Source organism: Typopeltis vanoorti, chromosome 10 (genome assembly GCF_054136105.1).
Source record: "Typopeltis vanoorti isolate ZY-2024b chromosome 10, IOZ_Tvanoo_1.0, whole genome shotgun sequence".
NCBI classification, from domain to species: Eukaryota; Metazoa; Arthropoda; class Arachnida; order Uropygi; family Thelyphonidae; genus Typopeltis; species Typopeltis vanoorti.
In genome coordinates, this window is record NC_143558.1 from 17,046,251 (window position 1) to 17,060,681 (window position 14,431).

Sequence of the window (14,431 nt, forward strand, 5' to 3'; positions counted from 1 at the left end):
CACTTCATTGGAGTATTTCATCCTGGAGGAGTCAGTTTTAATGCTAGAGGGATAGGGCAGGTTCAAGGTTTAGAGGTACAGGAGGAGAGTGTGTTTCAGATACTGAGAACTCTGGATGTCAATAAAGCTTTGGGACTGGATGGTATTTCACCACGAGTTTTGAGAGAATGTGCTAGGGAACTGACAGTGCCTTTAACCTGGCTTTTCAATGAAAGTCTGGCTTCGGCAAACGTGCCCAGGGAATGGAAGGAAGGTAAGATAGTGCCATTGCATAAGGGTGGTAACAGACTGCAAGTGTCTAATTATAGACCAGTCTGTGTGTCATCAGTAGTTGTTAAGATCTTGGAGAAAGTAGTGAGGGACCATATACAGCACTGGGCAGATGAGGGTAATGTTATCTGTGAGAGTCAACATGGATTTGTGAAAGGGCACTCTTGTTTTAGCAATATGCTAGCATTTTATAATAAAGTTACAAGAACATTAGATGAGGGAAAGGCATATACTGCAATTTTCTTAGACTTAGCAAAGGCATTTGACAGGGTGCCACATGATAAGCTGATATTTAAGTTGCAACACATGGGTCTGGATGTCAGATTGGTCAACTGGATTCAGGATTGGCTGTCTGATAGGTATCAGAGAGTTGTGTATGATGGAGCAGTTTCAAGGAGACAGAAGGTTACAAGTGAGGTCCCACAGGGCTCAGTACTAGCACCTATATTGTTTAACCTTTATATCAATGACATTGCAAGTGGATTGCAAGGGGATATTCAGTTGTTTGCAGATGATGAGAAGCTGGGAAGGATTATTAGTAATAGTGCAGATGTGGTAGCCCTGCAAGAGGATTTGAATAAGCTAGATAGATGGGCAAATGAATGGGGGTGTCAGTTTTAATGCAGCAAAATGTAAGGTCTTGAGGTTTGGGAAACATCGATGGGATGCTGCATACTCTATGGGAGGAGTTATACTGGAGGAAGTTGGGGAGACGAGAGATCTGGGGTTGATGATTGATAGAAACCTGAAGTTTAGGGGACATATTGCAAAGGTGGTTAAGGTAACACAGAGGATTGCTGCAATTATGAGAAGGACACTGACCTGCAGAGATAAGAAGGTTATCATTCCGTTGTATAAGTCTCTGATCAGACCACACTTGGATTATTGTTCTCAGATTTGGTCCCCAGGATTTGAAGGGGATAAATTAACTGTGGAAAAGACAGATGACAAAGATGGTCTCAGGACTGTACAAGGATAGTTATGAGAATCAGCTGAGGGAATGTGGACTGCAGAGTTTGGCAGATAGAAGAAGGAGAGATGATATGATTGAGACTTTTAAACTGTTGAAAGGTGGTTACAGGGTTGACACTGGAGAGTTCTTTCACTTGGTTGAACAGTGGGAAGGAGTGATGACAAGAGGCCATCCCTGGAAGTTACGAAAGGAAACTGTGAGCAAGAGGGGTGGTTGAGCTGTGGAATGCATTGCCTGATAGAGTGGTGAGGGTGAGAATGGTCAACGAGTTTAAGGAGTGGTATGATAGACTTTGTGTTTCTTAGGGGTACCTCCCCTCGATGAGTCTTGACAGACTTTATGCTCTTAGGAAGGACCTCCCACGATGAGTCTTTTGACTCCATGGAGGCCTGAATAATAATAATAATAATAATAATATTATTATTATTATTATTATATTATTATTATTGGAGCCCTGAATAATAATAATAATATTATTATTATTATTATTCAGGCCTCCATGGAGTCAAAAGACTCATCATGGGAGGTCCTTCCTAAGAACAAAGTCTGTCAAGACTCATCGAGGGGAGGTTCCCCCTAAGAAACACAAAGTCTATCATACCACTCCTTAAACTCATTGACCATTCTCGCCCTCACCACTCTATCAGGCAATGCATTCCACGGCTCAACCACCCTCCATGCAAAGAAACCACTCCTCACCCTCTTGCTCACAGTTTCCTTTCATAACTTCCAGGGATGGCCTCTTGTCATCACTCCTTCCCGCTGTTCAACCAAGTGAAAGAACTCCTCAGTGTCAACCCTTTCAACAGTTTAAAAGCTAACCACCTTTCAACAGTTTAAAAATCTCAATCATATCACCTCTCCTTCTTCTATCTGCCAAACTCTGCAGTCCACATTCCCTCAGCTGATTCTCATAACTATCCTTGTACAGTCTTGAGACCATCTTTGTATCTTTTCCACTGTTAATTTATCCCCTTCAAATCCTGGGAACGAAATCTGAGAACAATAATCCAAGTGTGGTCTGATCAGAGACTTATACAACAGAATGATAACCCTCTTATCTCTGCAGGTCAGTGTCCTTCTCATTATTGCAGCAATCCTCTGTGTTACCTTCACCACCTTTGCAATATGTCCCCTAAACTTCAGGTTTCAATCAATCATCAACCCCAGATCTCTTGTCTCCCCAACTTCCTCCAGTATAACTCCTCCCATAGAGTATGCAGCATCCCAGATGTTTCCCAAACCTCAAGACCTTACATTTCGCTGCATTAAACTGACACCTCCATTTATTTGCCCATCTATCTAGCTTATTCAAATCCTCTTGCAGGGCTACCACATCTGCACTATTACTAATAATCCTTCCCAGCTTCGCATCATCTGCAAACAACTGCATATCCCGTTGCAATGTCATTGATATAAAGGTTAAACAACATAGGTGCTAGTACTGAGCCCTGTGGGACCTCACTTGTAACCTTCTGTCTCTTTGAAACTGCTCCATCATACACAACTCTCTGATACCTATCAGACAGCCAATCCTGAATCCAGTTGACCAATCTGACATCCAGACCCATGTGTTGCAACTTAAATATCAGCTTATCATGTGGCACCCTGTCAAATGCCTATATAGTTAATATAGCTTTTAAAAACTATATTATCTTATGTAATCAAAAATAGTTTTAATAATTTTAATAATATTATTTATGAATATTAATTTCTAGCATGTGGTAACAGTTTTTAATTGATAAACCACTGACTGCTGTAAGTACCTTATATTTCCATTCCTTTGATTTGCTTGTTTCTACAAACTGATGATGTACTGTTATTTTCAGTACGAAATATCTGTACTCTCATTTCATTAAAGTTAATTACTGTGGTTATCATTTAATTTATTGTTTAATACTAGAATAAATAATAGCAGTATGCTATAAATTAATGTTTCATTCATTTGCTCTCGGGATACTTGAACCATATACAAAATATACAAAATTGTTGTTGAATGAAGTGGATGTGCAGAATCAGGAAAACTAGATTTATTAGGGGGGGGGAGTAGATATGCAGACCTTAGGGAGGCAGTTGAGTGTCTGAATGAGTATAATATGCCTGAGTGAATAAGGACAACAAATCAGAATAGGATAGTTAGTATAAGGCATCAAGGTAGGGATGGGGCTAACGGGGGTCTGCAATTCATGTACAGTTATGCTAGGAGTATTAGGAACAAGAAGGAAGAATTATTGGACTTGGTTGGCACTTCCAGACCACAGGTTATTGGCATTAGTGAAACATGGCTGACCGAAGATGATATAGCTAGTGGGATTGAATGTAATGGATGTAGTGTGTTCAGGAATGACAGGAAGAATAAAATGGGGGGAGGAGTATGTTGATGATAGCTGATGAGCTGCAGCTAAGGAAAATAGAAGTTGAATTGCAGGATAGAGAAAAGAGCACATTTGAGGCCATCTGGTGTGAGATTGGGGCTAGCAGAACAAAATATACAATTGGGTGCTGCTATAGACCAGGTGATGGAAAAGATGGTGGTGACAGTATGCACAAGCAAATAGAAGAAATGAGTGGAAGGAGGGTGATTATTATGGGAGATTTCAACTATGGTCGCATTGATTGGAGCGAGGAGAGGACACACAGGAGGAAGGAATTGGATTTTATGCGGTTATTAAGGGATAACTATCTGCGACAGCATGTAATGGAAAATACTAGGGGGAAGAGAGTGCTTGACCTAGCAATTGCATCTGAGGATTTGGCTGTAACTAATATGACCACATTACCACCAATTGGTGAGAGTGATCATAGGGTCTTGATTTGGGAGGTGGCTAAAGGTGTGGAATATACAAAAAAGAAAGGGTACATGTGGAATTATTGGGCTGGAAAGTATGACAAGCTTAGGAGTTTGATTGGTTCAGTGCCATGGCATGTAAAACTGCAAGGGCTGGATGTTGATAGTGCATGGGAGGCGGTTAAGAAGTTTTTGCAGGAGGCAATGGCTGACTGTATACCTAGAGTTCGAATAATAAATCAAGTAGGGATTAAATGGATGAATAACACCATTAAGCTTGAGCTGAAAAAAGAAACAACTGTGGAGAGAATTTAAGAAAAAAGGTGACCTGCAGGCACATGAACGGTATAAAGCTCAGGCCAGAAGGGTAACAAGCGTGGTAAGAAAAGCAAAAGTGGATTATGAAAGAACATTAGTCATGCAGGCTAAAGAGAATCTCAAACAGTTTTTTCAATATGTTGCAAGTAAAAGAAAAAATGAATACGGCAGATTGATTTTAAAGAATGCCGATGGTAGGGAGGTAACCGAATGAGTTGATATAGTAGAATTACTGAGTGAGCACTTTGCAAGAGTATATCATCCATGTGATGACATTGCAGAAATGGAAGAACAAACAGCTTATACGGGAATTGTGGTGAATGAAGTGGAGGTGAATAGTCTATTACAAAACCTGAATGTCAATTCATCTGCGGGATTAGATGGTATACCAGCTCATGTCGTACAAGAAGCGGCTAAAGAATTGTCAGTGCCTTTGACCATTTTGTTTAATTTGAGTCTCGGGTCTGGGTTAGTCCCAAGGGGGTGGAAAGAGGAAAAAATAGTTCCACTGCATAAAGGAGGTTCCAAGACTGCTGTTGAAAATTACCGGCCGATCAGCATAGCAGGAATTGTTGTCAAGGTCGTGGAGAAAATAGTCAACAGGAAAATACAAGATTGAATAGATGAAAATGGGATACTCTATGGGGGGACAGCATGGTTTTGTGAAGGGTGGATCATGCATCAGTAACTTGCTCACGTTCTATAACACAGTGACGGCTGAACTGGATAAGGGTAACCGCCTTGTTAAAGGCTTTGATAGGATACCACATGGAATTCTAATAAGTAATCAGCATATGAGAATGGATATAGGGTTGGTGAGATGGATAGGAGAGTGGTTGATGGAGAGATATCAGAGAGTGGTTTATTAAGGAGTAGAGTCCAAAAGACGGCCTGTGACTAGCAGTGTGCCGCAGGGTTCTGTTCTTGGACCGCTACTGTTTAATCTGTTCATTAACAATATAGGAAAGGATCTGAGAGGAACTGTGCATCTGTTTGCGGATGATGCAAAGTTAGGTAGAGCAATAGTGAATGCTCATGATGTCAAAATTTTGCAGGATGATTTGGATAGTTTGGAGGACTGGGCTAAGGAGAATAGATGTCAATTTAATGTGGAAAAATGTAAGGTTTTGCATTTTGTGGTGAAAAGATTAGCAGCAGTATATCACAGGGATTTGGGAGTGTTGTTGGTGGATAGGGAGTTGAAGTTTAGGGAACACATCGCAAAAGTGGCAAAATCAGCTCATCAAATCACTTGGCTGCTGAAAAACACTTTATAACGAGCAGAGATAAACAGGTTATTGTTCCTCTGTATCGAGCCTTGATAAGACCCCCATCTAGACTACTGTGCCCAGATATGGGCACCAGGGTTTCTTCTCGATGGGGAGGAGGTGGAGAGGATCCATAGACAAGTGACCAAGATAATAGCAGGACTATGGAATGAACCTTATGAGAACAGGTTGAAGATTTGTGGGCTGCAGAAATTGGTTGATAGGCGAAAAGGGGTGATATGATTGAGACATTCAAATTACTGAAGGGTTTCTATACGATTAATTCAGAAGATATATTTGAGAATAGGCCTGGTAGTGGGAGGACTAGGGGCTATCCATGGAAGCTTGGTAAGAGTGTGGTTAGCAAGGGTGTTAGAGCTAGGTTTTTTACTTGAAGAGTGGTAAATGATTGGAATAAGCTGCCAGAGTCTGTTGTGGGTGCCATGACTGTAAATGAGTTCAAGGAGAAGTATGATAGATACTGTGTGAATGTTGAATAGTTGTTCTTGACATGATGTTGATCCTTCCTTGATGAGGCTAAGGACTCCTTGGAGCTGCCCATATTTTATTATTATTATTATTATTATTATGGGCAGCTCCAAGGAGTCCTTAGCCTCATCATGGAAGTAGGGAAGGCCTTTTAATCTATCTAGCTTTTGGAGACTGAGTGGGCAGTTCAATCTCCACCAGTTTCCAATCAGAGATAGCTGGCCCATGACTATCATTAATTATAAGTGGCAACCAATGACGAGACAAGCAAACAAGTGCTGCCATCTCTTGGTACCTAACCCTAACAGGATATGTTATGGTCTGAAACAATTTTCGTTCTACCACTGATTTTCTTGAGTTTACAGGATGATAAACCAGAGTTTTCAGGAGGAAAAAATCCTCTTGCCAGTGCCAGAGATTGACTAACTCAGAAACCAGATGAAGAAAGGCTTAGAAAAAGTTCCTCCAGTCAATGACTAGACTTGAACTTAAGTCTATCTACAAGTGGTCTAGAGAAAAGGATGCAAGCACCACTTCAGCTGAGTTACATAGGCCTTATATAAAATGTATTAATCACAAAATCTTGGATGTTTTCAAATATTCAAGCAACTTTTAAGCCAAAATAATTTAGGACTGTGAATAGTGATGACTAAATCACCCTTTTATTTAAAAAAAATGTCTAAGACTTTTAATTCAGGCAATATCAAAAACATGAAATAAGTTTCAGAGTTCTAAAATTTTGTATTCTTCTTTACACTTGGTAATGTTTACCAACACACTATGTTTGTAATATGATAAATGGCTTTAAAATTCCAAATGAGAGCAGAGTTTCCAGATTACATAACCCTTATCCCACCCATGATCCACTAATATAACAGGTTTAACACATACACGCACACAAAATCTGATGTCTTAAACTAACTATCTGCATAAGTTTATTTATTTAGTAAGGCCATCTTGTGTTGTGGGCTTGTGTAATGAACTTCCCACTGGCAAAAGTGAATAACAAGGTAGCTTTGTAGATCAAAGTAATCTTGTTATCTTAAATTTTATGTGAAAATGAACATGAGTTCTATGATAGTTTTATAGCCTAATACTGTAATATTATATTATATTATAGTATTAGACTATAACATGGAATATGCTTCACTTATCTGGATGCAAACATCACAAACCAGTTTAGACAAGCTTATAAAAATTCAGAAAAATGCAGCTAGAATCATATGTTGACTAAGGAATACAACTCCTAGAAAAATAGCAGAATTCGAATCCAACCTTGTTCCTTTAAAAATTAGGTGGCAAGAAAATCTTACTAAATTTGTAGAAAAAAGAGCCAACCTTGCACATCATAGAACAAGTGAACTTTTTAAAAATTAACAGCCAACAAACAGAATAAAGAAAAATCAACAATGCATGAAATCATGGAAAATAAAATTCCCTTGGATTGTCCAAATAAAATAGCCAACTATCCAGCATTTCCTCCAAATCAAGCCATGAAAAATATAGTTATCAACTTTGAAATAGGGAAACATGAGAAAAAAAGCCTAAAAAACTCAGACATCTTCAGATCATTAGCTCTTTCAAAAATAATGGAATATGGACCTGACTCAATAAAGATCTACACAGATGGCTCTGAAAATCAAAAGGGAAATTTTGGGAGTGGCATACTTATTTATGGCTCTCAAAATATAGAACTAAAAACAACTAACAGTGTTGGATGCAACTCATATCATGCATAATTAATAGCCATTAACACAGTACTGCAGCATTTGGATAAACAAAATCCAAAGGAGTTTATATTTTTCACAGATTCCTTAGCAGTCCTTCAAGCTATTAAGAACTGCTACACTAGCCATCAAGGAATACTTAGAGACATAGTAAAAAACATAAACTACATAAGGTTTCCAAAATAATTTTCCAATGGATCCCATCCCATGTGGGATTAAAGGGAAATGAAACTGCAGATGAAGTAGCAAAAATGGTTGCAGCAGCCAGTGATACCACAGATTTCAATCTTTTCATCTTTTTAAAACCCCTCAAAAAGAAAACAAAAAAGAACGATTCTCCAGGACATGACTCACCACTGGTATTCAGCAGAAAAACCAGGAGCTAGCATCAATTGCAAGTTTAATTGTTGTGCCACTACTATGATCTCTTGCCTCAAGACTGGCCACACAAGACCAATCAAGTTTAGCAATGGCATAAAAGTCTTCCCCATCTCCAAAATCTGCAACATCGAGGAAGCATCGCCAATGCATTTACTAAATTGTATGAATATTTCCAAATGTGAACTTGATAACAACCCAGAAAAGGTGCTGGATAAAATCAGAAGATTGCTACAACACAATCTTCCTTTAACAAGCCTATGCTGGCAACCAAAGAGTATTTTTCTGTTGTCAACCCAATTGTGAATCTTGGTCCTAACTAACCTCTCTAGCACTTTAACCACAACTCAAAACTCACAGACTGGCCTATAATTCAAAGTCCTAGTCTTTGAATTATAGGCCACTCTTTCCACTCCTTTGGAACTTGGGCCCATGCAAGATTCATGTTAAAAAGATATGTAAAAGCTATTGTTAACTCCCCAGAACATTCCCTCAAAACACATGGTGAAATAGCATCAAGTTTATTCAATTCCTCATATACCTCCTGCTCACTTACTAACAGCTCCGCTGTCTCCTCTTTTCCTACTGCATTTAACTTCTGCATGATGTCACATTCATAAGAATGAAATATCTGTATAAATTGCTCATTAAATACCTCAACTATATCCTCTGCAGCAGTTATCATTCCTCCATTTTCACCAATCAATCGCATCCTTCCATAATTATTCTTTTTTTCTACTGACTACATATCAAAAAAATTCCCTAGGATTTTTTTTTAGCTGCATTAGCTAACTGCTGCTCATACTGCACTTTTGCTATGCACTTATCAAGAGAGTCACCTTCCTCACCTGCTCTTTATACTTCTCATGCAACTGATTGTTATAACCACTATCTTGTGCTTCTTCCATAATACCCTCTTTCACGCCTGCTCTATTTACCCTTTTGTGGAATACATTTTGATATTGTCTACACCAAATAGTTCTTGAGTAAAGCCCGGGCAGCAATGATATCCTTTCCATCCAGTTCCTTTTTCCAATTTATTGTCACAAGCTGTTTCCTGAGCTTTTCATAATTACCAGCCTTATAATTCCACATATATAACTTTCTAACAGACATCCTCAAATGACTGGTTACCCTGCAGGTGATCACCTCATGGTCGCTCTCACCAACTCGTGGAAGATTTGACACCCTATTTATAATAACTTCATCTGATGAGATGATCAAATACAATACCCTTGATCCTCGTGTATCCTCTATTATGTATTGCTTAAGGTAATTATCTCTCAAAATATTCCAGAAATTAATTTTCTTTTCCCCCAGATGCAGTCTCTTGAATCCAGTCTATATTAGCATAATTAAAGTCACCCATAACGATCACTTCTTTCTTTCTAGCCAGGCTAATTTGCCTATATATATTTCCTTCTGCTTGTCCTCCATACTATCAGGTCTATAGCAACACCCAACTAAATACGTCACCTCTATCTCACACCAATTACTAAAATCATCATCATGTGTATCAAGGATTTAGGCCTAGCATGGCATGTTCCAGCCTTAGAAGTCATTGTTGAATCATTTAAGAGGACTTCTTGGTTTTCTTTTTTTTCCCTAATGGCTTGTACTTTAAGGCTTGTTTTGGTAATCTTTCTGTTTTCATTCTTTGAATGTGTTCCATCCATTTATGTTTAAATTTTTCAATTTTTTCTATTACTGGTTCTTGGTTTAATACTTTCATAATTTCTTCATTTCTTTTGTGATCAAATAGGGTACACTTTGCAGTTTTTCTAATAAACTTCATATCTGCTGTTATTAATCTTTGCTTGTCTTTTTGTTTTATTGTCCAGATTTCACTTCCATACATTAAGACTGGTAGGGCTAATGTATTGTATACTTTTAGTCTGATTTGCTTTTGAACTAGGTTTGGTTTAAATATAGAGTTATAATTACATCTGTTATTTTTAAATATTTGCAATTTTTACGTTTATATCTTTTTCATTTTCATATGTGATCATACATCCCAGGTAGTTAAATGAATTCACCTATTCTAAGATCTTGTTATCTATTATAAAATTATAATAGAATTATAAATTACTAAAAAAACTTTTCAAATGTGAATCTTGTACTCTGAGTATTCCTTAAAAATATAGGGATGAAACATAAAAAAAACAACAAATAATGATTAATAACATTTTCATTAAATGAGATACAAATAATGATGAGTCCTCAGACTCCTTGGAGGTGTCACATAATAATACTAATAACAACAAAATGATACACAAGGATCTACCTAAAATATTTAACCAGAGCATACCCAGAAAACTAACATACAGCAAGCAGATTGAGATAGCTTGGACATGTGGAAAGAATGGGTGAGGAGAGAATTGCTAAACAAGCATTTAAGATGAATGCCTGATGGAAAGCAATTTTGGATATTATTCTCCCACTGCATGCACAGTCTACCCAGAGGTAGACTGTGGATGCAGTGGGAGAATAATATCCAAAATGACTTAGCTAAGATGGGAATCCAAAACTGGAATGAAAGAAGTTGGTACATGCTAAACCTCTAAGGTTCAGTTAGGTGAACCTTAGAGGTTCAGCTAGCTAAAGAAGAATACAACAAATTCCTTCTATAGGACATTAAATTTCCCTCTGAGGGAAATTCATACTTTTACATTATACAATTAATACAAACGTTTACAGAGTACACCAAGTTATCACAGAAAGTATATTGTCTCATCTTAAAATAATTTAATTCCATAATTTTTTTCACACTCATCTAATGATCACAAAAAAAAAAAAAAAAAATGTTCAAGGCAATTTAGTTCGGGTAAAATCAAATATGAAATAAGTTTCAGTTTCCAAATTCTTCTTTACCGAATAATGAAAATATTCACCGTTTTAGATGAATATCGCATATTGGTGAATATCGTTATTTGAAAATTCCAACAACTAATTTGATGACAGGAAACCCCAGAGAAGGAACATGCATTAGGGGAAAAAAGGTATTACATATGGTGACTATAAAATGACTATGTATGTATGTATAGCAAGAAATGGGAATTATCTTTTTCAATTCCTTCGGCATACCAATGAATGAAACCATATCCGCAACATCATATTACCTTCATAAGGCACGTTAACGTTAATCGCATATCAGTTGGGATTAAGTCTAAAGAAAGTATTCAAATAATAGTATTTACTAAGTTCATTTTGTCAATTATGAGACTGAAAATTCATTAAGGTGCTCAAGAATTTAAAACGACATGGTAACAGTGTGAAGTAAGGTCCCGATATACGCCATCCTAATCCTGAGATAGTGAAAACAGTCCGACTTATTAAAATAAAATTACAGAATAAAAAAAAAAAATCGTAAGCTATTATTTCACATGTATATTGAATTAAATATAAATGAAAAAAGTAATCGAATAGTACGAAATATAGTTACATAGTGATGCACAAAACGGCAAGTTGCATGTGATCAATTCAAGATCTCAGGTATGTAAACAGTACACCCTCTTGATCAATCATCAATTTAATCCAAATACCAAAATAATTACTAGTGACTCACCTTTCTACTTATATTTTAATACTGAAAAATCCACGCCCGACCTAGACATCAAAACAAATGAATATATGTTACACCTCTTCTACACCATGTTTGACATAATCACTTCATTCCTAGTTTTAAATATATGTACTCGTATATACGTTATGCACTGAATTGTCATCATCAACACAAATCAGGTATCCAAAACTTTCAGTTCACTCTTTTGACTTTCTCATACGATCTGGGCGCAAACACACAGTTAATCAGATATACTCTAGAACCCATATTAATTGTATTTGTTTAGGAGTAGTGCACCACTAACACAGAATCTAGCATATTAGCGTAGACGTCAGTGTATGTCAAATTAACATGCCTATAAACCTGTCTCAAATCATATATTATGCAACTTAAAAGAAAGAATAATTAATATTATTAATCTTCACCAAAGCTCGCCTGCTTTTGAAACCATGCAAAAGTTTCAGAAGTAATCTAGAAGTTACGAAAATAAGTCCCTATCACCAGCTCCTATTTGTATTGAACTAATACAAATACTAAGGGGTAAGGGATAATTTTCTTTAGAGGGAATTATTCCAGGGTAAAGATATGCGCAATACATCTCTATTACAGAGCAAAGAGTCACATCCTTCAAGAGGTTCCCACGTTTTCACAGAACAGTGCGGATCTAGACTGGAAAGTTGAAAAATATTCCAGAGAAAGGCAATGGCAAACCACCTCTGTAACTAACTTGCCAAGAACATTCCATGAATATGCCAAAAATTAGAAAGTACGATATGGTGCTGGATAGTAAGACCAAAACAAGAAAGGAAAAAACAAGTGATCTTTTCAAAAAGATCAGAGAACTAACAGGGAAGTTTAGTGCCAAGATTACAGTATTGAAAAGTAAACACAAAGGATATCTTACAGAAGCTGCATACGTCAAAGAAAGATGGAAAGGATTATACAGAAGCCCTTTACAGAAAGGACTCCAAAATTACTGAGAAATTTGAAGAGTAGGATTATACACAGGAGCCAATACCACTGGAGAGCGAAGTGAGGTGGGCACTGCAACATATATCCAGTAAGAAAGCACCAGAAGGAGATGGAATACCAATTGAGCTGCTCAAAGCCCTGGGAGAAGAGGCAGTTAAAATTTTAACAGATCTATGTCAGAGAATTTGGAACACAACTACATGGCCTAGGGAATGGAAAAAAATCAGTTTATATGCCTTTCTTGAAGAAAGGCGATGCAAGAGAATGCGAAAATTACAGAGATATAGCACTGATTTCTCATGCAAGTAAAGTCTTACTTAAGATCATTCAGAAAAGACTGGAACCATTCATGAAGAGAGAAATGCCAGATGAACAGGCAGGATTTCGAAAAGGCAGAGCAACAAGAGATCAAATCGCCAATGTGAGATGGATAACAGAAAGAGCACAGGAATATCAAAAGAATGTCTACCTTTGTTTCCTTCACTATAGCAAGGCTTTTGACTCTGCAGATCATGTGAAACTGTGAAATGTGTTAAGAACAATGGGAGTCCCAGAGCATATCATTATCCTTCTGAGGAATCTTTATTATGAAGAAGAAACTATTGTCCCAACAGATATTGGAGAAACTGAGTATTTCACAATAGGTAAAGGGGTGCGACAAGGATGTATTTTATCTCCGTACCTGTTTAACTTGTACAGCGAACACATTTTAAGAATGGCAGGGCTGGAGAAGTCTTCAGTTGGAATTAAAATTAGTGGGAAAAAATATTAATAATTTGAGGTATGTAGATGATACCACCTTGCTAGCAGAATGCAAAGAATATTTGAAGAAACTTATTATGACAGCCTTTGTAGCTCAGTAGAAGTGGCGTTTGCACTCCACGGTGCTTGACCGAATGAAGAAAGGATTTGGTGGTTCAAATCTAGTCACCGACTAGAGGAAATTTTTCTAAGCTTTTTTCGACCGGTTCCTGAGTTAGTCGATCTCTGGCAAGAGCTGGCGGGTTTTTTCTCCCGGAAACTCGGGTTTTTCGTTTCGTAAACTCAAGAAAATCGACCGCCGAACCCATATTTTCAGACATTAAAAATATTGTGTTAGGGTTAGGGACCACGAGATGGCGGTACTAGCTTGCCGCCTTCTTCACTGCAAACCGATGAATCAGTGATAGCCTTGGGCCAGCTATCTCTCTGATTGACTACCAGTGGAGACTGAACTGCCCACTCAGTCTCCAAACGTTAGATAGGCTAAACGGCCTCGCTTACTTCCTATACGGGAACAAATAGGCGTTAGATGATTTTTTTTTATTTTTATTATTATTATGAAGGTTAAAGAAGAAAGTGCTAAATATGGTCTTAAACTTAACCTCAAAAAGACAAAAGTTATGGCAACATTGAACTTAATGATTTTGAAGTAGATGGGGAGAAAATCGAAGCAGTTAACAATTTTTTGTTCCTAGGATCTCGAATTGATAAAGATGGTTATTGTACTGAAGAATTTAGAAGAAGATTATTACTCGGAAAGAAAGCAATAACAAATTTAAGCAAGATCTTTAAAAATCAAGATATTAGCCTCGCAACAAAAATCAGAATCGTGAAAGCAATGGTATTCCCTGCGGTACTGTATGGATGTAAAAGTTGGACCCTGAGAAAGAATGAAAGAACGAAGATAGATGCATTTGAATTATA

General features: G+C 37.4%; 1 protein-coding gene across 1 annotated transcript in view; it reads right to left on the reverse strand.

The window, feature by feature from the left end:
* LOC150102194 (uncharacterized) overlaps positions 1-11,673 on the reverse strand; it is a 238,490-nt gene extending 226,817 nt beyond the window's left edge. The window contains exon 1 of the mRNA XM_090399106.1: positions 11,654-11,673. The gene's annotated coding sequence lies outside the window, so the exon portion shown is untranslated. The remainder of the gene's footprint in view (positions 1-11,653) is intronic.
* Between the last annotated feature and the right edge of the window lie 2,758 nt (positions 11,674-14,431).